The sequence below is a fragment of the Ambystoma mexicanum genome, chromosome 1p (assembly GCF_040938575.1).
Source record: "Ambystoma mexicanum isolate Mex_15411 chromosome 1p, UKY_AmexF1_1, whole genome shotgun sequence".
NCBI lineage: Eukaryota > Metazoa > Chordata > Amphibia > Caudata > Ambystomatidae > Ambystoma > Ambystoma mexicanum.
The window spans coordinates 1,245,940,252-1,245,967,396 of record NC_090921.1 but is presented as its reverse complement, the minus strand read 5'-3'; positions in this window follow the sequence as shown (position 1 = coordinate 1,245,967,396).

The window sequence follows — 27,145 nt, the reverse complement described above, 5'->3', positions numbered from 1 at the left end:
TGCATATGGTCTTTCCCCTTCTGTAATGGCTTGGCAGGTGAAGAACCGTGGTCTGGAGGGTGGCCCAGAGTAATGCCAGTGGTTAAGATTCATTCTAAACCTTCCAGCCATCAACTCTTTGTTTTTGCTTTGTTACCCTGAGTGGGACAGGTATGGCCAGACGTGGGTCCCGTGCCTGCTGGGCCTAGAGACCCAAGCTACTCCTCCCCGATGAGCCCCAACTAGGGCAAAACATGTTTGGGGATGATTGTGGTCTCGTGCAGAAGGGATGTGCTCTAGCAGTTCGGGCTGTACTGCCCCTTTTGGGGTGGGGCCAAGCCTGATTTTTCTTATGGTCTTTCCCCTTCTATAATGGCTTGGCATGTGAAGAATGGTGGTCTGGAGAGTTGCTCAGAGCAATGACACTGGTTAAGATTCATTCTACACCTTCCAGCCATCAACTCTTTGTTTTTGCTTTGTCACCCTGAGTGGGACAGGTATGCCCCGACGTGGGTCCCGTGCCTGCTGGGCCTAGAGACCCAAGCTACTCCTCACTGATGAGCCCCAACAAGGGTGAAACATGTTTGGGGAACTTGTGGTCTCGTGCAGAAGGGATGTGGCCTAGCAGTTTGGGCTGGACTGGCCTTTTTGGGGTGGGGCCAAGCCTGATTTGCATATGGTCTTTCCCCTTCTGTAATGGCTTGGCAGGCAAAGAACAGTGGTCTGGAGTGTTGTCCAGAGCAATGCCAGTGGTTAAGATTCATTCTAAACCTTCCATCCATCACCTCTTTGTTTTCGCTTTGTCACACCGAGTGGGACGGGTATGCCCAGATTTGGGTCCCGTGCCTCTTGGGCCTAGAGACCCAAGCTACTCTTCACTGTTGAGCCCCAACCAGGGAGAAACATGTTTGGGGATGCTTGCAGTCTTGTGCGAAGGGATGTGGCCTAGCATTTCTGGCTGGACTGCCCCTTTTGGGGTGGGGCCAAGCCTGATTTGCATATGGTCTTTCCCCTTTTGTAATGGCTTGGCAAGTGAAGAACGGTGGTCTGGAGAGTTGCCCAGAGCAATGCCAGTGGTTAAGATTCATGCTAAACCGTACAGCCATCAGCTCTTTGTTTTTGCTTTCTCACCCCGAGTGGGACAGGTATGCCCAGACGTGGGTCCCATGCCTGCTGGACCTAGAGACCCATGCTTCTCCTCACTGATGAGCCCCAACAAGGGCGAAACATGTTTGGGGATGCTTGTGGTCTCATGCAGAAGTAATGTGGCCTAGCAGTTCGGGCTGGACTGCCCCTTTTGGGGTGGGGCCAAGCCTGATTTGCATATGGTCTTTCCCCTTCTGTAATGGCTTGGCAGGTGAAGAACCGTGGTCTGGAGGGTGGCCCAGAGCAATGCCAGTGGTTAAGATTCATTCTAAACCTTCCAGCCATCAACTCTTTGTTTTTGCTTTGTTACCCTGAGTGGGACAGGTATGGCCAGACGTGGGTCCCGTGCCTGCTGGGCCTAGAGACCCAAGCTACTCCTCCCCGATGAGCCCCAACAAGGGCAAAACATGTTTGGGGATGCCTGTGGTCTCCTGCAGAAGGTATGTGGCCTAGCAGTTTGGGTTGGACTGCCCCTTTTTGGGGTGGGGCCTAACCTTATTTGCATATGTTTTTTCCCCTTCTGCAATGGCTTGGCAGGTGAAGAACGGTGGTCTGGAGGGTTGCCCAGAGCAATGCCACTGGTTAAGATTCATTCTAAACCGTCCAGCCATCACCTCTTTGTTTTTGCTTTGTCACCCCAAGTGGGATGGGTATGCCCAGACGTGGGTGCAGTGCCTGCTGGGCCTAGAGACCCAAGCTACTCCTCACTGATGAACCCCAACAAGGGCAAAACATGTTTGGTGGTGCTTGTGGTCTCGTGCAGAATGGATGTGGCCTAGCAGTTCCGGCTGGACTGCCCCATTTGGTGTGGGACCAGCCTGATTTGCATATGGTCTTTCCCCTTCTGTAATTACTTAGCAGGTGAAGAACGGTGTTCTGGAGGGTTGCCCAGAGCAATTCCAGTGGTTAAGATTCATTCTAAACATTCCAGCCATCACCTCTTTGTTTTTGCTTTTTCACCCCGAGTGGGACAGGTATGCCCAGACGTGGGTCCCGTGCCTGCTGGGCCTAGAGACCCAAGCTACTCCTCACTGATGAGCCCCAACAAGGGAGAAACATGTTTGGGGATGCTTGTGGTCTCGTGCAGAAGGGATGTGCCCTAGCAGTTCGGGCTGTACTGCCCCTTTTGGGGTGGGGCCAAGCCTGATTTTTCTTATGGTCTTTCCACTTCTATAATGGCTTGGCAGGTGAAGAATGGTGGTCTGGAGAGTTGCATTCTAAACCTTCCAGCCATCAACTCTTTGTTTTTGCTTTGTTACCCTGAGTGGGACAGGTATGGCCAGACGTGGGTCCCGTGCCTGCTGGGCCTAGAGACCCAAGCTACTCCTCCCCGATGAGCCCCAACTAGGGCAAAACATGTTTGGGGATGATTGTGGTCTCGTGCAGAAGGGATGTACCCTAGCAGTTCGGGCTGGACTGCCCCTTTTGGGGTGGGGCCAAGCCTGATTTTTCTTATGGTCTTTCCCCTTCTATAATGGCTTGGCAGGTGAAGAATGGTGGTCTGGAGAGTTGCTCAGAGCAATGCCACTGGTTAAGATTCATTCTAAACCTTCCAGCCATCAACTCTTTGTTTTTGCTTTGTCACCCTGAGTGGGACGGGTATGCCCCGACGTGGGTCCCGTGCCTGCTGGGCCTAGAGACCCAAGCTACTCCTCACTGATGAGCCCCAACAAGGGTGAAACATGTTTGGGGAACTTGTGGTCTCGTGCAGAAGGGATGTGGCCTAGCAGTTTGGGCTGGACTGGCCTTTTTGGGGTGGGGCCAAGCCTGATTTGCATATGGTCTTTCCCCTTCTGTAATGGCTTGGCAGGCAAAGAACAGTGGTCTGGAGTGTTGTCCAGAGCAATGCCAGTGGTTCAGATTCATTCTAAACCTTCCATCCATCACCTCTTTGTTTTCGCTTTGTCACCCCGAGTGGGACGGGTATGCCCAGATTTGGGTCCCGTGCCTCTTGGGCCTAGAGACCCAAGCTACTCTTCACTGTTGAGCCCCAACCAGGGAGAAACATGTTTGGGGATGCTTGCAGTCTTGTGCAGAAGGGATGTGGCCTAGCATTTCTGGCCGGACTGCCCCTTTTGGGGTGGGGCCAAGCCTGATTTGCATATGGTCTTTCCCCTTTTGTAATGGCTTGGCAAGTGAAGAACGGTGGTCTGGAGAGTTGCCCAGAGCAATGCCAGTGGTTAAGATTCATGCTAAACCGTACAGCCATGAGCTCTTTGTTTTTGCTTTCTCACCCCGAGTGGGACAGGTATGCCCAGACGTGGGTCCCGGGCCTGCTGGGCCTAGAGACCCAAGCTACTCCTCACTGATGAGTCCCAACAAGGGCGAAACATGTTTGGGGATGCTTGTGGTCTCATGCAGAAGTAATGTGGCCTAGCAGTTCGGGCTGGATTGCCCCTTTTGGGGTGGGGCCAAGCCTGATTTGCATATGGTTTTTTTCCCCTTCTGCAATGGCTTGGCAGGTGAAGAACGGTGGTCTGGAGGGTTGCCCAGAGCAATGCTAGTGGTTAAGATTCATTCTAAACCGTCCAGCCATCACCTCTTTGTTTTTGCTTTGTCACCCCAAGTGGGATGTGTATGCCCAGACTTGGGTCCCGTGCCTGCTGGGCCTAGAGACCCAAGCTACTCCTCACTGATGAGCCCCAACAAGGGCAAAACATGTTTGGGGATCCTTGTGGTCTCGTGCAGAAGGGATGTGGCCTAGCAGTTTGGACTGGACTGCCCCTTTTGGGGTGGGGCCAAGCCTGATTTGCATTTGGTCTTTCCACTTCTGTAATGGCTTGGCAGGCGAAGTACAGTGGTCTGGAGAGTTGCCCAGAGCAATGCCAGTGGTTAAGATTCATGCTAAACCATACAGCCATCAGCTCTTTGTTTTTGCTTTCTCACCCCGAGTGGGACAGGTATGCCCAGACGTGGGTCCCGTGCCTGCTGGACCTAGAGACCCAAGCTTCTCCTCACTGATGAGCCCCAACAAGGGCGAAACATGTTTGGGGATGCTTGTGGTCTCATGCAGAAGTAATATGGCCTAGCAGTTCGGGCTGGACTGCCCCTTTTGGGGTGGGGCCAAGCCTGATTTGCATATGGTCTTTCCCCTTCTGTAATGGCTTGGCAGGTGAAGAACCGTGGTCTGGAGGGTGGCCCAGAGCAATGCCAGTGGTTAAGATTCATTCTAAACCTTCCAGCCATCAACTCTTTGTTTTTGCTTTGTTACCCTGAGTGGGACAGGTATGGCCAGACGTGGGTCCCGTGCCTGCTGGGCCTAGAGACCCAAGCTACTCCTCCCCGATGAGCCCCAACTAGGGCAAAACATGTTTGGGGATGATTGTGGTCTCGTGCAGAAGGGATGTGCCCTAGCAGTTCGGGCTGTACTGCCCCTTTTGGGGTGGGGCCAAGCCTGATTTTTCTTATGGTCTTTCCCCTTCTATAATGGCTTGGCATGTGAAGAATGGTGGTCTGGAGAGTTGCTCAGAGCAATGACACTGGTTAAGATTCATTCTACACCTTCCAGCCATCAACTCTTTGTTTTTGCTTTGTCACCCTGAGTGGGACAGGTATGCCCCGACGTGGGTCCCGTGCCTGCTGGGCCTAGAGACCCAAGCTACTCCTCACTGATGAGCCCCAACAAGGGTGAAACATGTTTGGGGAACTTGTGGTCTCGTGCAGAAGGGATGTGGCCTAGGAGTTTGGGCTGGACTGGCCTTTTTGGGGTGGGGCCAAGCCTGATTTGCATATGGTCTTTCCCCTTCTGTAATGGCTTGGCAGGCAAAGAACAGTGGTCTGGAGTGTTGTCCAGAGCAATGCCAGTGGTTAAGATTCATTCTAAACCTTCCATCCATCACCTCTTTGTTTTCGCTTTGTCACCCCGAGTGGGACGGGTATGCCCAGTATTGGGTCCCGTGCCTCTTGGGCCTAGAGACCCAAGCTACTCTTCACTGTTGAGCCCCAACCAGGGAGAAACATGTTTGGGGATGCTTGCAGTCTTGTGCGAAGGGATGTGGCCTAGCATTTCTGGCTGGACTGCCCCTTTTGGGGTGGGGCCAAGCCTGATTTGCATATGGTCTTTCCCCTTTTGTAATGGCTTGGCAAGTGAAGAACGGTGGTCTGGAGAGTTGCCCAGAGCAATGCCAGTGGTTAAGATTCATGCTAAACCGTACAGCCATCAGCTCTTTGTTTTTGCTTTCTCACCCCGAGTGGGACAGGTATGCCCAGACGTGGGTCCCGTGCCTGCTGGACCTAGAGACCCATGCTTCTCCTCACTGATGAGCCCCAACAAGGGCGAAACATGTTTGGGGATGCTTGTGGTCTCATGCAGAAGTAATGTGGCCTAGCAGTTCGGGCTGGACTGCCCCTTTTGGGGTGGGGCCAAGCCTGATTTGCATATGGTCTTTCCCCTTCTGTAATGGCTTGGCAGGTGAAGAACCGTGGTCTGGAGGGTGGCCCAGAGCAATGCCAGTGGTTAAGATTCATTCTAAACCTTCCAGCCATCAACTCTTTGTTTTTGCTTTGTTACCCTGAGTGGGACAGGTATGGCCAGACGTGGGTCCCGTGCCTGCTGGGCCTAGAGACCCAAGCTACTCCTCCCCGATGAGCCCCAACAAGGGCAAAACATGTTTGGGGATGCCTGTGGTCTCCTGCAGAAGGTATGTGGCCTAGCAGTTTGGGTTGGACTGCCCCTTTTTGGGGTGGGGCCTAACCTGATTTGCATATGGTTTTTCCCCTTCTGCAATGGCTTGGCAGGTGAAGAACGGTGGTCTGGAGGGTTGCCCAGAGCAATGCCACTGGTTAAGATTCATTCTAAACCGTCCAGCCATCACCTCTTTGTTTTTGCTTTGTCACCCCAAGTGGGATGGGTATGCCCAGACGTGGGTGCAGTGCCTGCTGGGCCTAGAGACCCAAGCTACTCCTCACTGATGAACCCCAACAAGGGCAAAACATGTTTGGTGGTGCTTGTGGTCTCGTGCAGAATGGATGTGGCCTAGCAGTTCCGGCTGGACTGCCCCATTTGGTGTGGGACCAGCCTGATTTGCATATGGTCTTTCCCCTTCTGTAATTGCTTAGCAGGTGAAGAACGGTGTTCTGGAGGGTTGCCCAGAGCAATTCCAGTGGTTAAGATTCATTCTAAACATTCCAGCCATCGCCTCTTTGTTTTTGCTTTTTCACCCCGAGTGGGACAGGTATGCCCAGACGTGGGTCCCGTGCCTGCTGGGCCTAGAGACCCAAGCTACTCCTCACTGATGAGCCCCAACAAGGGAGAAACATGTTTGGGGATGCTTGTGGTCTCGTGCAGAAGGGATGTGCCCTAGCAGTTCGGGCTGTACTGCCCCTTTTGGGGTGGGGCCAAGCCTGATTTTTCTTATGGTCTTTCCCCTTCTATAATGGCTTGGCAGGTGAAGAATGGTGGTCTGGAGAGTTGCATTCTAAACCTTCCAGCCATCAACTCTTTGTTTTTGCTTTGTTACCCTGAGTGGGACAGGTATGGCCAGACGTGGGTCCCGTGCCTGCTGGGCCTAGAGACCCAAGCTACTCCTCCCCGATGAGCCCCAACTAGGGCAAAACATGTTTGGGGATGATTGTGGTCTCGTGCAGAAGGGATGTGCCCTAGCAGTTCGGGCTGTACTGCCCCTTGTGGGGTGGGGCCAAGCCTGATTTTTCTTGTGGTCTTTCCCCTTCTATAATGGCTTGGCAGGTGAAGAATGGTGGTCTGGAGAGTTGCTCAGAGCAATGCCACTGGTTAAGATTCATTCTAAACCTTCCAGCCATCAACTCTTTGTTTTTGCTTTGTCACCCTGAGTGGGACGGGTATGCCCCGACGTGGGTCCCGTGCCTGCTGGGCCTAGAGACCCAAGCTACTCCTCACTGATGAGCCCCAACAAGGGTGAAACATGTTTGGGGAACTTGTGGTCTCGTGCAGAAGGGATGTGGCCTAGCAGTTTGGGCTGGACTGGCCTTTTTGGGGTGGGGCCAAGCCTGATTTGCATATGGTCTTTCCCCTTCTGTAATGGCTTGGCAGGCAAAGAACAGTGGTCTGGAGTGTTGTCCAGAGCAATGCCAGTGGTTCAGATTCATTCTAAACCTTCCATCCATCACCTCTTTGTTTTCGCTTTGTCACCCCGAGTGGGACGGGTATGCCCAGATTTGGGTCCCGTGCCTCTTGGGCCTAGAGACCCAAGCTACTCTTCACTGTTGAGCCCCAACCAGGGAGAAACATGTTTGGGGATGCTTGCAGTCTTGTGCAGAAGGGATGTGGCCTAGCATTTCTGGCCGGACTGCCCCTTTTGGGGTGGGTCCAAGCCTGATTTGCATATGGTCTTTCCCCTTTTGTAATGGCTTGGCAAGTGAAGAACGGTGGTCTGGAGAGTTGCCCAGAGCAATGCCAGTGGTTAAGATTCATGCTAAACCGTACAGCCATCAGCTCTTTGTTTTTGCTTTCTCACCCCGAGTGGGACAGGTATGCCCAGACGTGGGTCCCGTGCCTGCTGGACCTAGAGACCCAAGCTTCTCCTCACTGATGAGCCCCAACAAGGGCGAAACATGTTTGGGGATGCTTGTGGTCTCATGCAGAAGTAATGTGGCCTAGCAGTTCGGGCTGGACTGCCCCTTTTGGGGTGGGGCCAAGCCTGATTTGCATATGGTCTTTCCCCTTCTGTAATGGCTTGGCAGGTGAAGAACCGTGGTCTGGAGGGTGGCCCAGAGCAATGCCAGTGGTTAAGATTAATTCTAAACCTTCCAGCCATCAACTCTTTGTTTTTGCTTTGTTACCCTGAGTGGGACAGGTATGGCCAGACGTGGGTCCCGTGCCTGCTGGGCCTAGAGACCCAAGCTACTCCTCCCCGATGAGCCCCAACTAGGGCAAAACATGTTTGGGGATGCTTGTGGTCTCGGGCAGAAGGGATGTGCCCTAGCAGTTCGGGCTGGACTGCCCCTTTTGGGGTGGGGCCAAGCCTGATTTTTCTTATGGTCTTTCCCCTTCTATAATGGCTTGGCAGGTGAAGAATGGTGGTCTGGAGAGTTGCTCAGAGCAATGCTACTGGTTAAGATTCATTCTAAACCTTCCAGCCATCAACTCTTTGTTTTTGCTTTGTCACCCTGAGTGGGACGGGTATGCCCCGACGTGGGTCCCGTGCCTGCTGGGCCTAGAGACCCAAGCTACTCCTCACTGATGAGCCCCAACAAGGGTGAAACATGTTTGGGGATGCTTGCGGTCTTGTGCAGAAGGGATGTGGCCTAGCATTTCTGGCTGGACTGCCCCTTTTGGGGTGGGGCCAAGCCTGATTTGCATATGGTCTTTCCCCTTTTGTAATGGCTTGGCAAGTGAAGAACGGTGGTCTGGAGGGTTGCCCAGAGCAATGCCAGTGGTTAATATTCATTCTAAACCTTCCAGCCATCACCTCTTTGTTTTTGCTTTGTCACCCCGAGTGGGACGGGTATGCCCAGACGTGGGTCCCATGCCTGCTGGGCCTAGAGACCCAAGCTACTTCTCACTGATGAGCCCCAACAAGGGCGAAACATGTTTGGGGATGCTTGTGGTCTCGTGCAGAAGGGATGTGGCCTAGCAGTTTGGGCTGGACTGCCCCTTTTAGGGTGGGGCCAAGCCTGATTTGCATATGGTCTTTCCCCTTCTGTAATGGTTTAGCAGGTGAAGAACCATGGTCTGGAGGGTTGCCCAGAGCAATGCCAGTGGTTAATATACATTCTAAACCTTCCAGCCATCACCTCTTTGTTTTTGCTTTGTCACCCCGAGTCGGACGGGTATGCCCAGACGTGGGTCCCCTGCCTGCTGGGCCTAGAGACCCAAGCTACTCCTCACTGATGAGCCCCAACAAGGGCAATTCATGTTTGTGGATGCTTGTGGTCTCGTGCAGAAGGGATATGGCCTAGAGGTTTGGGCTGGACTGCCCCTTTTGGGGTGGGGCCAGGCCTGATTTGTATATGGTCTTTCCCCTTCTGTAATGGCTTGGCACGGGTAGAATGGTGGTCTGGAGGGTTGCCCAGAGCAATGCAAGTGATTAAGATTCTTTCTAAACCTTCCAGCCATCACCTCTTTGCGTTTGCCCTGACATTATCATAACCATGGATCTTGTCCAGACCTCACAACACCCCTGCATGCAAGGTATTCTTGCCCTCATCTGGGGAACAACCTGTTTGATGGATCAGATGGTGCAAATCATTCTAGAACTATGTGAATGCTGCACGCTGAACCAGACGTGGTGTGGAACAGAAGAAGTCTCTATTGTTATGGTATTGTGGGCCACGAACAATTTGAGAACCTGTCACATCTCATTGTGGCAGAATTACAGGACCTTAATGAATATCATAAATGACTGAAGTTGTTGGATGAATATTATTGAACACACATGAGCATTATCCCAGAAAACATAGCTTTCGTGAAAAGGATTCAGGAAGAAAGCAAAACTGTGGGACTGTACATTACATTCGTTCGGGGATTGGCAACTGCACGCAACTGTGGGGCCAAATAGAAAAGAGACAAAGTGATCAGCTCATTCTGGAGTGCAGTGACAGTAAAGGGAAGGATGAGTTGTGGTGAAAAGGTGATCCCAGTCTGGGTGAACACATATCGCATTGTGTGATGTTGTTAGAGAAAGGTTATCAGAAATCCAGTCTGCAAAACTCTCTCGGCACAGATGTGCAACTAGTGCAACTGAAGCAGCTAGAGAAAGGCAGACCAGAAAGCAGAAATGTATCAGGGACAATGCTGGAGTAACAGGATTTAATGCAATAAAAGGATAAGCTACTATGGATGTTACAGCTCCTACTACCTCACTAGCAGTAAAGTTAAACCAGCTACTAGAATGACATGCAGGAAATGCAAATGCAGAAGACATATGTCAATGTACTGCAAGACCAACACCACCAACAGTGGAGGACCTGTGTGAAGTTTTGGAAGAGCAAGGTTTCACATAGAGGCCATGAGTGAATGGATTAACACATGGCTACCATTTCGGTGGCGGCAAAGCCTGCAGAGATTTTGATAGACTCTGGTGCAAAATATACCCTTATTCTGAAGAAAATATTTAGCCGGTTATTTAGAAGAAGACCCATGCTGTGATAGGCATCAATCCAGTTGTCTATGGTTTCACGATACTTGCCACAGATACAAGTAAAATAGTCTTGATTCTGTACTCTCGCAGGTTGAGTGCTAGGAGGAACATTTGATTGCCTTCACCTCATATTTCTTGAAGGGTGTGTAACAGGCATTCCTAGTTATAAAATAAGAAATGCACAGTGTTATATGGTACATCAGTAAGTTCAGATCGTCCACCTGTCTGTGCTCCCCCATTCCCCCGTGAGTGTCTGTGCTCCCCCATGCCCCCCGTGAGTATCTGTGCTCACCCATGCCCCCCGTGAGTGTCTGTGCTCCCCCATGCTCCCCGTGAGTGTCTGTGCTCCCCCATGCACCCCCATGAGTGTCGGTGCTCCCCCTTGCCCCTTGTTAGTGTCTGATGTGCCCCCCTGCCGCCTTGCCCCCCGTTAGGTCTGTGTACCCCCCTGTCCTCCTTGTACTGCCTTCTGCCCTCCCTCCACTAACCCCTCTTCTTTTGTCACCTTCCTACTCCTCACCCCACTATCTTTCTCCCTCCTCTCATTCTTCCCCCCACTTAGCACTTACTCTTATCATTTTTTCCCATGATTTTGATAGCAGCTTGTCTGTCTCTCCTCCTCGCCTCCTTGTCTTCCTCCCCCCACCCCTGCTCTATTAATTTGTCGCTGACAAATTTGCACGGTAGCGTGTCTTGTTTATCTCCTTCTCCCCACTCTTATCCCCCCCGTCACTCCTCCCACCCCTCCTCCTGTTTATCTCTTGCACTACATCAATTGTCGTCAGGCATAGTAATGTTACTGCTTGTTTTGTTCTCCTTCTTTTCCCTTCCCTCTTTGCCTTATTTGTCCTATGCACTTGCACTATCCGAAATGTCGTCAGGCCTATTACGATAGTAATTTTTCACATTCTGTATTGTTTCAAGGACTTTAATTGAATGTAACTGAATTTTCCTATGTTCTCTCCCTCCTTGAAGCGCTTTGAAAAACATTGTGTATAGGCGCTGTATAAATAAACAATCAATCAATCAATCAAACCAACCTGAACATTGAAGGTTACACTGATAACAAACTTCTCAGGGAATCCTTCTACTGTATCATCCAGAATCAGGCAGGGAGTTACAACTCTGCAGGAAAATGTATTTAAAGAAGTGTCAGTTCCCTACTTCAAGAACCAAACTGTAGGAGAGCAACAAGCAAGGCATGAACAAGTCCTGATAATACATCAGGTCATGATTCACAAAAAGAATTGGAGGGGCCTATGCATGATGATGAAGTCCATAAAATGTTTTTTTAAAACGATGGTGCGATGGTTTCTGGGTTATTAGAGATGTGCTGCAGGGAGATGGCTTGTTTGTTAGGAGGGTGACAGGATCATTACACCTCTAGGTATCTGGAACCACATAATGGTGTTAAGGCGTGAGGATCCTTAGTACATTGCCAATAAGTTACGTATACAATTTAATTATTGGTAGCCAGGGTGTGACAACTAGACTGAAGAGCAATGTGAGAACCGTCAGAATGGGTGAACATCTTGCTTTCCACCTATGACCTAAGCAACCTTGGGGGAAAAAGTGGTGTGGACATTGTGGGCTCTGTTTGCTGTCTGAGTGCATTGATATCCTCACAAATTGGGTGGAAGTAGCTTACACCAGTGGCATATGATCCATAGACTTTAGAAACACTGCAGATGCTGCGGGATGTGCCGCACTAATCCTCCTTGACCTATCTGCCATCTTCGACACAATCAACCACTCAATCTCCGTGACTGCCTCCACTCCCTGGGAATCCGTGGAAACGCTCTCAAATGGATAGCTTCCTTCCTCGACAATAGGCACCAAATAACTTTACTCTCCGCCTATGCCTCCCACTCCTGACCAGTCGACAGCGGAGTTCCACAAGGAGCATGCCTATCAGCCCTCCTGTTTAACCTCTATATGTCCACCCTCCCACAAATAATCCGCTCGCACAATATCCTGTGCTACAACTACACCTATGACACACAACTAATCCTAAAACTCCTGAATTCAAAACCCAACTGCCAACCCGACCTCGCTTCCTGCCTCCTCGACATAGATCCCTGGATTACCACAAACCACCTCTTGCTAAACCCCTCCAAAACTGAAATCATGGTATGTGGCAACATCGAACTTCTTCCGCACCCGCTACCCTGGCCATCTGCCATGGGCAATTCCCCAACACCCTCAAATTCAGTAAAAAACCTTGGATGCACCCTAGACTCAGACCTAACCCTCTCACTCCAAGTCAACAATGTCTCTAAGTCCTGCCACTACCACCTTAAAACTCGTAGGAGCATTTTTTCCATACCTCTCCTTTCCCAACAGACTCTCCGCAGTCCAATCAATTGTTATGTCAAGACTGGACTTTGCTAACCCCCTCTACCTCAGAGTCCACGCGTACCAACTGACTAAACTACAAAGAGCACAAAACGCTGCAGCCAAACTGCTACTAGCACCTGGCCCAAGATATCACATCTCCCCAGCCCTCAAAACTGTGCACTGGCTTCCGGTTGCCCGAAGGGTGACCTTCAGGCCTCCTAGTCAATCGAAAAACCAACTCAGTCAGGTTAGGTGGATCATCCTTCTCAGCCCTAGCCCCCACTCTGTGGAACGCACTTCCACCCCACATCCGACTCACCAAGGACCTCATGTCTTTCCGCAAATTACTAAAAACATGGCTCATCCCCTGAAATCAACTCTTAACTCAAACTGGATAACAGCAATCAATGACCTTAGCCCAAAGCTGCTATATCATAAATAACAATCCAGCATCATGATCCGAGCGAGAAATCGAAAAAAGTAATAACCACTAATGTAAATTAAAACGGATAAACTGATTAGAACGAGTGAAGTGGATGACAGGAGCGAAGTGGATGAAACAAATAAATTGGATGAAAACAGTGAAGTGGATGAAATTAAGGAAATGGATGAAATAAATGAAATGGACGAGAGGAACGAAGTGGACAAGAGGAATAAAGTGGACGAGAGGATGGACAGGATGAGTACATGACACAGATGGAGTGCACAGAATAGATAGAGTGCATGGAATAGATAGATGACATGGAATGACACAGTGCATGGAATGAATGGAACGAATGGAATAAATGAATCAAGTGCATGAGATGGATGGAGTGCATGGGACGGATGGAGTGCATGGGATGGATGGAGTGCATGGGACGGATGGAGTGCGGGCAAAGGATGATGTGGGTAGAACGGATGAAATGGGTGGAACGGATGAAGGTGTGGAACGGATGAAGAGTGTGGAGCGGATGAAGAGTGTGGAGACGATGAGGAGTGTGGAGCGGATGAAGTGTGTGGAACGGATGAAGTGGATTGAACGGATGAAGTGTGTGGAACTAATGAAGTTGGAGGAATGGATGAAGTGGATTGAATGGATGATGAGGGTGGAATGGATAAAGTGGGTATAATGGATGAAGAGGGTGTAACAGATGAAGTAGGTGGAACTGATAGAATGCATGGAACGGACGAAGTGCATCGATCAGAAGGAATGCATGGAACTGATTGAACGGATGGAGCGCATAGAACTGAGGGAGTACATGCAATGGATGGAATGCATGGAACAGATGGAGGGCATGGAATGGACATTGTGCAAGAATGGTTGGAGTGCCTGGAACGGTAGGAGTGCATGGAACAGCTGAAGTGCATGGAGCAGTTGGAGTGCATGGAACGGTTGGAGTGCATGGAACGGTTGGAGTGTATGGAACAGTTGAAGTGCATGGAACGATTGGAGTGCATAGAATGGTTGCAGTGCATGGAATGCATGGAGTAGTCACAATGGATGCCACAGACTCAACGGATGGAGTAGACGCAACGGTTCGAGTGATGAAACGGACTGAGTGATGGAATGGATAGAGGAATCGAATGGACAGATTAGTGGGAACGAATGGAACTGGCGGAACGGTTTCAAAGGATGGAACAGATGGAGTGTATGGAACAGATGGAGTGTATGGGACAGATGGAGTATATGGAACAGATGGAGTATATGGAAGAGATGGAGTGTATGGAACAGATGGAGTGTATGGGACAGATGGAGTGCATGAATCAGATGGCGTACATGAAACAGATGGAGTACATGGAAGAGATGAGTGCATGGATGTAGGAATCGAATGGACAGAGTAGTGGGAACAAATGGAATTGGCGGAACGGTTTCAATGGATGGAACAGATGGAGTGTATGGGACAGGTGGAGTATATGGAACAGATGAAGTATATCGAACAGATGGAGTGCATGAATCAGATGGCGTACATGAAACAAATGGAGTACATGGAAGAGATGAGTGCATGGATATAGGAATCGAATGGACAGAGTAGGGGGAACGAATGGAACTGGCAGAACGGTTTCAACGGATGGAACAGATGGAGTGTATGGAACAGATGGAGTGTATGGGACAGATGGAGTATATGGAACAGATGGAGTATATGGAACAGATGGAGTGCATGAATCAGATGGCGTACATGAAACAGATGGAGTACATGGAAGAGATGAGTGCATGGATATAGGAATCGAATGGACAGAGTAGTGGGAACGAATGGAACTGGAAGAACGGTTTCAACGGATGGAACAGATGGAGTGTATGGAACAGATGGAGTGTATGGGACAGATGGACTATATGGAACAGATGGAGTATATGGAACAGATGGAGTGCATGAATCAGATGGCGTACATGAAACAGATGGAGTACATGGAAGAGATGAGTGCATGGAACGTACAGAGTCCAGGGAACGGATGGAGTCCATGGAACGGATGGAGTCCATGGAATGGATGGAGTGCATGGAACGGATCGAGTGCATGGAACAGATCGAGTGCATGGAACAGATTGAGTGCATGGAACAGATAAAAAGCATATTACCAATAAAGTGCATGGAACTGATAGAGTGCATGGAACGGATAGAGTGCATAGGATGGATAGAGGGCATGGAATGATAGGAACAAATGGAGTGGATAGAAGGGATGGAGCAGATAGAACGGATGGAGTAGATGTTACGAATAGAACTAATGGAATGCATAAATTGGAGGGAGATCATGGAACGGATGGAATGCATGAAACGGATAAAGTGCATAGAAATGACAAGTACATAGAACCGATTGAGTGCATGTGACAGATGACGTGCATGGGACAGATGGAATGCATTGGACGGATGGAATGCATGGGACGGATGGAGTGCATGGAACTAATGGAGTTTATGGAACGGATTGAGTGGATGGAATGGATGGAGTGGATGGAACGGATGGAGTGGATGAAACAGATGGAGTGGATGGAACGGATGGAGTAGATGGAACGGATGGAGTGGATGGAACAGATGGAATGGATGAAACGGAACAATCAAATTGAGATGGCAGAATGGATGGAGCAGATATAACAGATGGAATGGGCAGAACGGGTAGAGTGGGCAGAACCGGATGGAGATGGCCGAACAGTTTATGTAGATAAGCGATCGAATGATTGAATGAATGGAATGACTAATAAACCAAATAAAGAACCAGGTGAAATGTGTGAACAGACAAAGCCGACTGAACAGACTGAGTGAACAAAATAGATAGAATAAATGGTTCAGATGTGCGCTCGATCTAATGCACCTACTGAAAACCACCATATCACATCACCACGCTTACTCTCTTCTATACTCCATCACTCAACTAGAACACAGCGATACTATGACACATTCGGTATAGCTGTTCTCATACCAACACCTGCCACATACTCCCCATCATCCTAACTAAACACAGCTGGCTGCACACCCGCCAGCCTAGGCGTTCTCCTCAGGCCTAACGCAGCCAGAAAAAGTCTCGGTATCACCCTGTCAGAACAAACACATACTCCTGATCTCCCAACCACCAGACCTACTGCTAAGAAGCAGCTATAATACGAGTGCCACACCTGCTGCACACATATCCAGTGCTCACATGCGCCTTATGACTCCCTCTCTCTCTCTACTGACTTGAACTATGGTTCCCGAGAGCGTTCAACCTACCAGCGCCTTGAGATCATACCAATGATGCATAAGGCGCTATATAAATGCAAAGTAACATAACATAACATAATAAGTGTCTACATGTCATCTTTAGGACATATGTCGATTCCACTGTTTCACTCACTGCCAGCTAGTCCAACTTAAACAACAACAAATTACCTCATTTCTGATGGACAATGGAATTGATCACTACACAATTGTGGTCTAACAACCACAAACTAATGCAACAGTAGAGAGGTTCAATAGGCTGATAAAGGAGAGCATATATTGTGCATTTTCCAATACCAGATTATGCCCATGATGGCTCAAAAGAGACACCAAGATGATCTTTGATCAGGAATATCAATCCTGATCCAACAGCAAATTTATTTATTTGAATTCATAAAGCGCACAAAGTGGCCCTAGAGCCTCGTGGTGCTGTTACAAGAATGCTTCCTTGGTTACACATTAAAGAGACAAAGACAATGTCACCTGCCTGAGGTTCCTGGTTACATTAACCCATTGCCAGGCAGGTGAGCTACACAGTGAGGAACAAATGACAAAATCCCCTGCCTTGGGATCCTGGGGACATTAACCCTGTTGCCTGACAGGTGAGAAGTAGATTCAGTTAAGAGACAGGGGGCTAGCAAGGGCAAGAATCCTCTCATGGGTGAAGTCTTGAATTCTGTTCAAGACTCTGTGCCTGGTATTTAGATGCACGCATGGCCAGGCCCTGACATACTTAGTGTCTAAAATCCAACGTCACCAGCCTACCTGATTACTTTGATCAGTCCGGCAAAATTTGCTGGTTGTCCCTTTTACCAAAATGAAAACCTGGGGCGACGGGTGTTTCTCTTCCTTTGGTCCTCATTCCTGGCATTCTTTACCCAAGAACATTCGACAGATTGAATCTTCTGCAATCTTTGCGACTCTCTCTCTCTCTATATTCATCCTTCTGGCCGACTCACTCTGCAGGGCACACTCTGGATGTTATGATCTCCTCAGACCTCCCCCTCTCTAACGCTCTCACCACTCCTCTCTCCTGGAGTGACCACTCTCTCCCCTCCTCCCATCTCTCTCTCTTTACCCCTCAGGCCAATCTACCCCCATACTTCTACCCACCTTTTCCGTCATTCAACCCATGAAGTGTGTGTAAGATGAGGTATTTGCTGTATCCTTCTCTCCCCCTCCTGCACCTCTGTCTGACATACACCTGACAGTGCCCTTTCCACACTCCACTCTGCTATCTCTAATACTCTTGATTTACTTGCCCCTGTTATGAGGATCCACATGAAGCTAAAAATCAAGTGCAATTCCTGGTACGACTCTGACCTTGTCACCCTTAAAAGCAAGTGTACCGTGGCTGAGAGGAAATGGTTGGCATCTTGTAACCCTCTGACAAACTGGCCTGTTGCTTGCTCCAACGGCAGTACAGTCTCTCTGTACTCACCAAGAGGAGAGCTCACAACGTTTATTCATTAATTAACGTATTTACATTTATAGAGGATGTTTGACAAAGCATTGTACAAAGTTGAATATATATTACATACTGAATGAACAAGTTACTTAATGATCCAACATGAAGAAGAAATGTTATTAATAAATTGCAGGCAAGCAAAGAAGAAGAGAAAACCAGTAATTACGAGGTGGGCATACCGTAGTCAAAATAATGTGTTTATCAGCTGAAACATTAAGAATGTATCAAATCCAACAGATTTTGTAGAGCTGAGAATGGCAGAACAGGGCAAGCAAAGAAATATGAAAAGAAAATGAAATGGAAGAATCAAAGGTAACACCTAGATTATAGGAAGAAGTAGACAGAGAAAGGGAATCTGCATAAATAGAAATAGATATAAGAGGAGGACAATCATGGGGAGATGGGGCAGGGAAAAAGATGTTCTCGGTTTTAGATGAGTAAAGGTGAAGAGAATGAGAAAGCATCCATAGTTCAAGAGATGAGAGATAATCAGAGATAGAAGAATGTAGTGAGACAGAAAAAAAACACAAAAAGAAGATCTGCAAAAATAATCTTAGAAGTGACTGAAAATGTTGAATAACTCAATGATGGACTATAGAGGAATAGTATGCAATGAAAAAAGTAAGGGGCTGAGCCTTGCAGAACACCGAAATGTAGAGAGAGTAGAGAAGCACAGGAATTCCCAGCCCATTATATAACATAAGCTCAATAGAAAGATAAGAAGAAAACCAGCATAGAGCAACAGTAGAAATACCTTAAAAATTAGAAGACTGGCATAGAATGGAGTGTTCTACAGTATCAAAAACAGTGGATCGATAATGAAGGTTATGAAGAGAAAAGGGCTTCATGGGACAAAAAGAGGTAACAAAGTTAGTGACATATAGAAAAACATTCTCAGTCATGTGATCACAACAGAAATCAGATTGATGGGGTGAAAAAGAGAATTAGTCTCTGATATGAAGAAAAGTGAGAAAAACAGCATATTCCAGAAGTTTGGATAGGAAAGGAAGAAGAGACATTATTAGCAATTAGAAGGAAGAGAAGAGTCAAGGGGAGGCTTTTCGAGAATAGGTCAAATTGTAGGATACTTGAAAACATCATTATACCAGAAAATACTCGTAAGAGAGGTTAGCTATGGATGAATACAGGGTAAACCATAGAGAAAAGAGATGAGGGAAGGGGGATCCAAGGGTTTTGACACTGGAATAAACTCTTTGAAGCAAGACAGATAATGAGAGTTCAGCAAGTGAGAAAAAACAGGAAAAGCAATGATAAGACAGAAATGGGGAGGATAAGTGACTGAGGAAAAGTAAGTACAAATATTGGCAATCTGAGATGTAAAGTAGAAAGCACAGTTAATCAAAGGAGCAGGAAGACAAGAGCGCATTAAGAGGAAAGAAAAGCTATTCTGGGGGATGCATAGAGTAGAAATAATAGATTGAAAATAGAGTACTCGTGTACGAAAAAGAAAAACATGATAAAGGGGCATGGGAGTAACAGTGCTATTTTCTCCATCAGTGTTTGAGTTTAGGTAGATGTCTGCAGGGTATGTGTAAAGAAGTGATATGCAATGGTTGGGGAGTTTTGCAGGTGGGAGAAAAGAGGGGGAATGAAAGGAAGAATCCACTGAGGAAGATATTGGCAATGAAAGAAAAAGAGAAGAAGAGATAGGAAGAAGAGACGCAAAACATCAAGAGAAGGGAGAGAAGAATGAACATGAGCAGTAAAATGAGACGTGTCAAAGTAATCAAGACAATGATGCAAGATGGAATTGGGAGAGGAGGAACAACTTACTGAGGCAATGATGTAAGAGAAAGAGAGTAAAGGAAGACGCGAAAAATGGAAAAGAAATGTTGGTGAGCAAGTGAGATCCATTTAGTAAAATGGAAGCCAAACATTCTTTTTCTTGCTTTGATGTCACTTCTAATGTCACTTTTCTGTGTGTCACTCCATCTGATATCACTTCCTCTGATGTTGTTGTGCATTACTATTTTGCTTTCCATAAAGTGCACGGATATAGTAAGTCTTCTTCTCCACGATACACTAAATTGAAAACTTTGTATGCTTGAAAGGCAATAATTCACATACACACACACACACACACACACACACACACTCAGCTAGCTATGATGGCTCTTTATGGCTCTTTATTACATACATGAATACAGTAAAAATACTACATAAAACAAAAGGTTAGTTATAGAATACCGTTAAAGCGCCTTTTCTGCAACTCTTCATCTCTGCCAAAAAGAACCCCAGACCAGGTGAACAGATTGATTTGTGCTTAATGAGCAATTAGTAAGCAGTAGGTCTATTCTTCCCTCGAAGCTCCATCTGGTCTCCTGATATGGTGCTCCCTAATTTAAACCTCCCACAAATGCAGGATTGTACTTTTGCAGAAAGTTCAACTGTCGCAAGCATCCACTGGCATTCGGCAGAAATGTTACAAGGAAAATTCCAAGAGGCCTCTTTCCCATCGGAGTTTCAAAGACAAGATAGTTTGCTTTCAGCCCCTGCAACTTTATTAGGTGCTTTAGTCAAAACAATCCCTGAAACACTGGAGACTGGAACAATATATTTTGCTAGTGAATCAAAGAATGCAGACAGTAATCAGAGCTCACATTAAAATGCAACTGTCACTGAGGTTTGAGGAAAATGTCCACCCAGAATATATTTCGAATAGACTCCATGTACTTCAGTCAAAAATATTAATTTTAAAAGCATTACATTCCACGCTTGGACGTTTGACTTGCATAACTCAGTGGCACTAAAGTCGGCTTTTGAAACTGGTGAAACATTATAACTAAACTGGAAATACATTGAAAACAACAACACGAAATAATCAAAATCATACCAAATATAATCATACAAGCAAAAGCATAACTCGAGGTTTCTCCAATATTTGGAATCCAAGGAAACAACCAGTCCCACCAATTCAGAATATGGAAAGATGTCACTTGCTTTGTCAAATCCTTACATTTTTGGAGGTGGTTTTGCACAGACTGGGACTGGTCACTTGGATTAAAACAACACACTCCTTCAAATGCGGTACAACCTATATTATGTTTTAATAACAACTAGTCAATAGCAGCTCTATTCTGCAAAACTGCTTTTCTCATGTCTTTGCCATTTAAAAGCAAATCTTCTAACGCTTAACAGGTGTGATTAATCAAAGATATATAGCCCACAGTAGCTAATCCCCAAACTCCCACCTATGAATATGCAAGTGCTGGGACTTCAGAGTGAGAAAGTAAATGCACATTCGAATCACAATCTGGGGTTAGCCCTATAGATTCAAAAACTGTTCTTTTAACTCTAGGTAGCGCTGGCTGCAAGGAAAATAAGGGCTAGTCATGATACTGCAAATGGTCCTCCAAAGATGTTAGCTGGAATGTAGGTGAAAATTGTATTCCCGCATGAAAAAGCCATCTTACTGGAAGTTTGACATGGTTCAAATGACTAGCAGCTACAACTGTAAGATTATAGATCATGGTGTTGTCAAAGTTGGTGCATGTGCCTAGAGTATGTGAGCACAATTGTTCCTCAAACACAGTTCTGTTAATTTATTTGGTTGCTTTCAATTGCTGACATTTGTCTACCTCTTCTGGCTGACAAGTTAACTAGTTAACTTAACAAAGCAAGAAAAAGTTCCCATGGGTGGGGTTCTCCCGTCCCCTGCACACTACCATGGGCCAGAAGCAGCCAAATATTGAATTTAGCAATTTAGTAAATTTAGCAATTCAGCCATTTAGTAAATATGCAATTTATAAAAATTAAGAAATTTAGTAAATTTAGCAATTTACACTGATCTATGTACAATGAAAAATATACCGCCGTCTGAATGAAGTCACTCAAAACAATTGCACACAACCCACTTTCAAAACAGTCAAGCTCTCGCAAACAAGAAAGAGAAAGAAAAGAAGAAAAAAAAAACATGCAACATAAATCCTGCGTTTCAAGGTACAAGCAGAGATTCATGACTGTCTGGAAAGGAACAGTGCAAGGCAGCCTACTATTTGTGACGCCAACATGTTTTGCTTTCCATAAAGTGAACTGATATAGTAATTCTTCTTCTCCCCAATACACTAAATAGAAAACATTGTACGCTTGATAGGCTAGAAGTCACACACACACACACTCAGCTAGATGGCTCTTTATGGCCATTTATTACACAAATGAATACACTAAATGCTACATAAAACAAAAGATTAGTAATACATCACTGTTAAAGAGCCTTTTCTGCAGCTCTTCATCTCTGCCAAAATCTGCACTCGGGAATCCAGACAAGGCAAACAGAGAGATGTGTACTTAACAGACAATTAGGAAGCGATATGTCTATCCTTCTCCCGAAACTCCATCTGATCTCCTAATCTGGTGCTCTCTACTTAAACCTCCCACAAATGCAGGATAGCACTTTTCCAGAAGGTTCACCTATTGCAAGCATCCACTGGTATTCGGCTGAAATGTCACATAGAAAACTCCAAGAGGCCTCTTTCCCATGGGTGCGCAAATGACAACATAGTTTGCTTTCGGCTTCTGCAACGTTATCAGGCACTTTATTCAAAACAATACCTGAAACACTGCAGATTGGGACAATATATTTTCTAGGGATACGAAGAATGCAGACAGTATTCAGAGCTCACATTAAAATGCAGCCTTCTCTGAGGCTTGAGGAAAATGCCACTGCTGCACCCAGATTGCATTCCGAATAGACTCCATGTTTTGCAGTCAAAAGTATTACATTTTGAAAGCATTACTATTACTTATGCTAATTAGCCCAACCCCCACATATTCTTTTAGGACTTGTGTCTATAAAAAACATAATAAGCACCATGTGTCACAGCTGTGAGATCAGAGAAACCATGATAGAGTACTACTTTACCATGCCTAGATTTTCATTTAACAAACCATTTCATTCTGGGTATTATATTTTGGTTAGTTTCAGTTGGACACTCTGTGCCTAGCACCAGATACTAATGATTTGAAACAAAGGGATTCCAAGACTGCTGACATAGGTTAACGTGATCACCATAGGTATGGGGTCTGCAGGTTCAGGACGGATGTGAACAGGGGGCATCATTGTCTTTGTAACCAACAGAGTGATGTTGAATCAGGGCTCTTCAGGGGTAACACAAGTTACCCCTGATAACTCTATTGCAACCTCTGGCACTGCTCTGCGATCCCTGAACCAGGGATTTTAGATACAGTGTGAAAACAAAACACTACTCCCACATGCAGCACATCCTAGCAACACAGTGCACAGTGGCAAGCAGTGGAGTCACAAGAAAGGAAATGCAGGAGCAGTAAGCGATAAGCACCTTCACCGCCAGAGAAAGCACAGAATGACCAAACTGGAGCATTACTGGGAAGCAGTGTTGCAGCCAGAGGACAAACAGGAAGGGAAGCCAGAGGAGCGTGGGGCTCATGGACAGAGATCAGAAGCTGGAAGGTGAGTGCGGGCAGCAGGCGGTGGATGGGCAAGGTCTATGGTTCACAAATTATAACTGGTGACTTTACCATGATTAGGAGGCATAGTGTTGTTGAAGGACTTTACTGAGATTTGAGGTGGAGATGTTTCTTACGTTTGTTGAAATAACACTTTTATAAGGCATTAAATACCACTTCTGCTGCATTTTAGGCTTTGTTGGACATATGATGGCAGAAAGTTGACGTAGGAGTCTGCACACAACCTGAAGTGAAAATACCATGAAATTGAAGAACTACGTGGTATTTCAGGGGCATTTAAGAATGTGTTTGGCATGTCACACCATCAACTGAATATGTATGGCTGTGCATTACATATGGGGACAATACATTGTATATGAAGCATTAACTATAATATATGGGGCTTCACTTGACATAATAAGGCATCAACTGAACATATGAGGCTATACATCACCTACAGTGACTAAACAATGTAGAAGAGAAACAAAGGGGCGTTTCTAGGGCATTTGAGGTGCTCTTGGCTGTTGAATGCAGCAACTGGGCATGAAAGCCTGTGTGTTATATTTGGTGATACCATTGATATGATGCACTAACTAGGAATTTGATGACATTGCTGAGGCATTTGAGGCTATAGTTTGCATTTCATGGCAGCAACTGGGCATGTGTGCATCTGCCTACCATGAATATGTGGCAATAACTGGGGTTGAATGCCATTACTGGTACCAGGTTTGATATTTGATGTGAGCAATTGGTTGTACCCTACATGTTAAGTCCATAACTGGCCTGTGAGGTGTCAACTGGCATGGGATAGCAGCATCTGTACATATGAGACTGAACTTGGAATATTATGGCAGCACCTGGGAATGTAGGGCTGTATTTAGCCTTTCGTGAGTACACCTGGTGCATGTGGCTTGGAATAAGGTGGCAGTGCCCCTGGCCACTGCTCCTTCTACTCTCCATACCCGCATCCTTTCATAACCACATTGCATAGCATATCAAGGCAGAAGCCAATTAAGTGAACATATGATTGCTAACTAAGGCAGACAAAATATTGTTAAACTATGTGTTACGAAATCACTCATATGCTTATATGAGTGTTTCTGTTTCAACGGTGACATCGCATCACGTGATGTCATCATGGTCAACGGTCACAGATGTTACTTCCTGTGATGTCTACAGCGTCCTGTGGGAGAGTGTCAAAGTTCATATAACCTCCCTTTCTTTGGTGTCATCAGGTGTGTGAGGTCACTTCTGCTATCGCCAGCATTCTGGTGAATTGCCTTTCCTGATCAATAACTGTTTCTAGGGGTTCCAGAGTTGAAGAAAGTAGGTAGGAGATTATGGGTGGGCTAGGGGTTGCTGGGGAGTCCTGTTGTTTCTTAGTCACAGAGCAGCCTGTGCATACATCACTGTACCCTTGTCCTTCTTCTTTCAATGCCCGCAGTCTCAGAAGACGCTGTGAAGCTGTGCAACTGAGGAAACAGAAACAATCCACAACAATGATACATTAAGCAAATCAATGCATTGAGCAGATTTCAGTTTATCTGGCTGGCCCCTTCTGTACCTCCCCGCTATGAACTCCCCCACCCCCCTTACCCGCCCCCCACATCCCCGGTAATTATTCCATCTAGACAAAAAGTGTCCTTTCACTGGAAACATTGCTAAAGAAATGGCTTTTAGGAGGCAATATATTATTTTAAAACCCAGCTACTGGGGTCATCATGATGTGACACAATGATGTATGGACCACACGGAGAGTAGCTAACGCTATCACTGCTGCGAATCCCAATCCAGCCAGGTCACCGGTGCATGGCTGCGTGGACATCTCCATAAACCACAGTGCCAGCATCGTTACGCTTCCATTTTGCTGAGGATTCCGAGTGAGCCCCTTGGGCTATCTGTCTGGCAGCAATGAGGCACTGAGCAGCCATAGCCCTGGAAACAAAACACATTTCAGGGCCACACTACAGCAAGTAAGGCTGTCAACGCGCACACTGGTGGCCTTTTATTGATGTACACCTGAAACTGACCAACACTAACACGCATACACACTGCTGGATTACCCTGCTGCCACTTACCCAGTGAAGGACTCCATACCGATCGCTGCAACTACAAATATCAGATTTTTTAAAATGTTTTTATAAAGTGCCTTTCAGGGGGTGTTGTGACGGCTTCATATGCTATAGTTGTATTTGGGCGAGAATTGCGTGTGTGGCGACAGGTCTAACGTCTTCGTGGTGGCCAATTAATGTGTATGGTGACATGCGTTTTGCTATAGGGTGAGTGTGAATTGGGTTGTGCGTGAGTTGAGTGACAGTTCAGATAAAGCTGTCACCCAACTTACGCACACACTATAGCAAAAAGCCAGTCACCATACACATTACTGGGCCACCATGCGCCACACACATAGCCTATCATATGACGCTGTAACAAAACCCACTGAAAGTCTCTTTATCGAAATACAGCTTTCACCATGGACACACATCTGACTACCTACTCAGTAGCAGACACATCTCTCTCTCTCTCTCTCTCTCTCTCTCGCTCTCTCTCTCTCTGTCTCTCTCTGTCTCTCTCTGTTTCTTTCTCTCACTCACGCACACACACTGCTTGGTCACTCACCCATGGAAGAAAACACTGTCATAGCTCACACTGGAGTGCTCTCCACCGAAGTACAGATTTCCTCATGCACACACCACTGGCCACTAACCCCATGGCAGAAACGACCTAACACCATAAAAAATGTCAAGCTGCATACTGCAGGCATAGCTGTCATCACGCATAGAAGGCACAGATGTCATCAAACAGAAATGACGCATTATGCAGACGGTAACGTAGTCACATTTGTGAGATCATTGGGCCTCCAGGCAAGTCCATTGTGTACGAAAATTGCTTGGGCAAGGGGTTCCAAAACTCAACATGCAGGAATACACATGCACAAACCGGATGTAGTGTGGAAAGCCCACCTGAGCCGAGGATATCCTTTTTTGATGAGGAAGACGTGTGCATGTGGAACGTTGCTGTTATTGAAAAGTCTCTACATCCTTCTGGGAGAGATCTGTACACTGCTGTCACCCCACACATTGTTCGGCCAGCCGATAGCCGTTAAATGTTACTTACCACACAATTTGTATAGCAGTAAGTTCAGATGTTACCATACACGCTGCTGGGTTTACCTATAGCTGACCATACTCTGTTGTGTTTACCATGGTGGATACATATGTCACTGTGCATGTCGCGGAATCCCTTATAGCAGGTAAAACTGTATACTGCACAACAATGGGCCAACCAGCAGCAAGTAAACTGGTCACCACCACATGCACACACACACTGTTCAGCTCTATAAAACAAGGTATGCTCAGTGTCCTTCAATCAAGTAAAGTTATCAACACAAACACGCACACGTACGCCCCCATCACAGGAAATGCGGTTACCACACACTGAGCTGAGGCATCCAATAACAGGTAACATTCTCAAAAAGCACGCGCGCCCGCACACACACTCACTCTGTTAAGAGTCGTATAGCAAGAAAGATGTTACCATACATGACTTGCATAATCTTTTGAAGGTAAAGCTGTCGACACACGGACATTGTTTGGCCTCCCTAAAACCCCAGAGTAAGTAAACCTGGCATCACAAACAATGAAGTACTCTATTTGCGCTCTTAATACATGGATCTCTTTTAGCATGTAAAGCACCCCATACTTATTTTTGTCAACAGCAGGCACATCTGTGATCACCCATATCTCGTCTCCCCTATGGCAGGCCAATGTGCTACTGGCAAGACCTCGATAGGTTTACATTATTCTTTCAACAATCCATCTTGTTGGTTAAAGTTTGGTGATGCTAGCGTGATGCTAGCTCTTTATGCACACTTATGCAATACGGAAACTCTCTCTTAGACCTCCATGTGAACGCCTGTTGTTTGCAATCTGCCTGCTATGTGTGTTGCTGTTTGTTCATTGGCATGTGCATGTGGTGCTGTTTGCTCGTCAGCAGGTGCATCCATGCTTCTTTTGGGGTTCTTGAAGACAGAGTTTTTAGTTCATGAG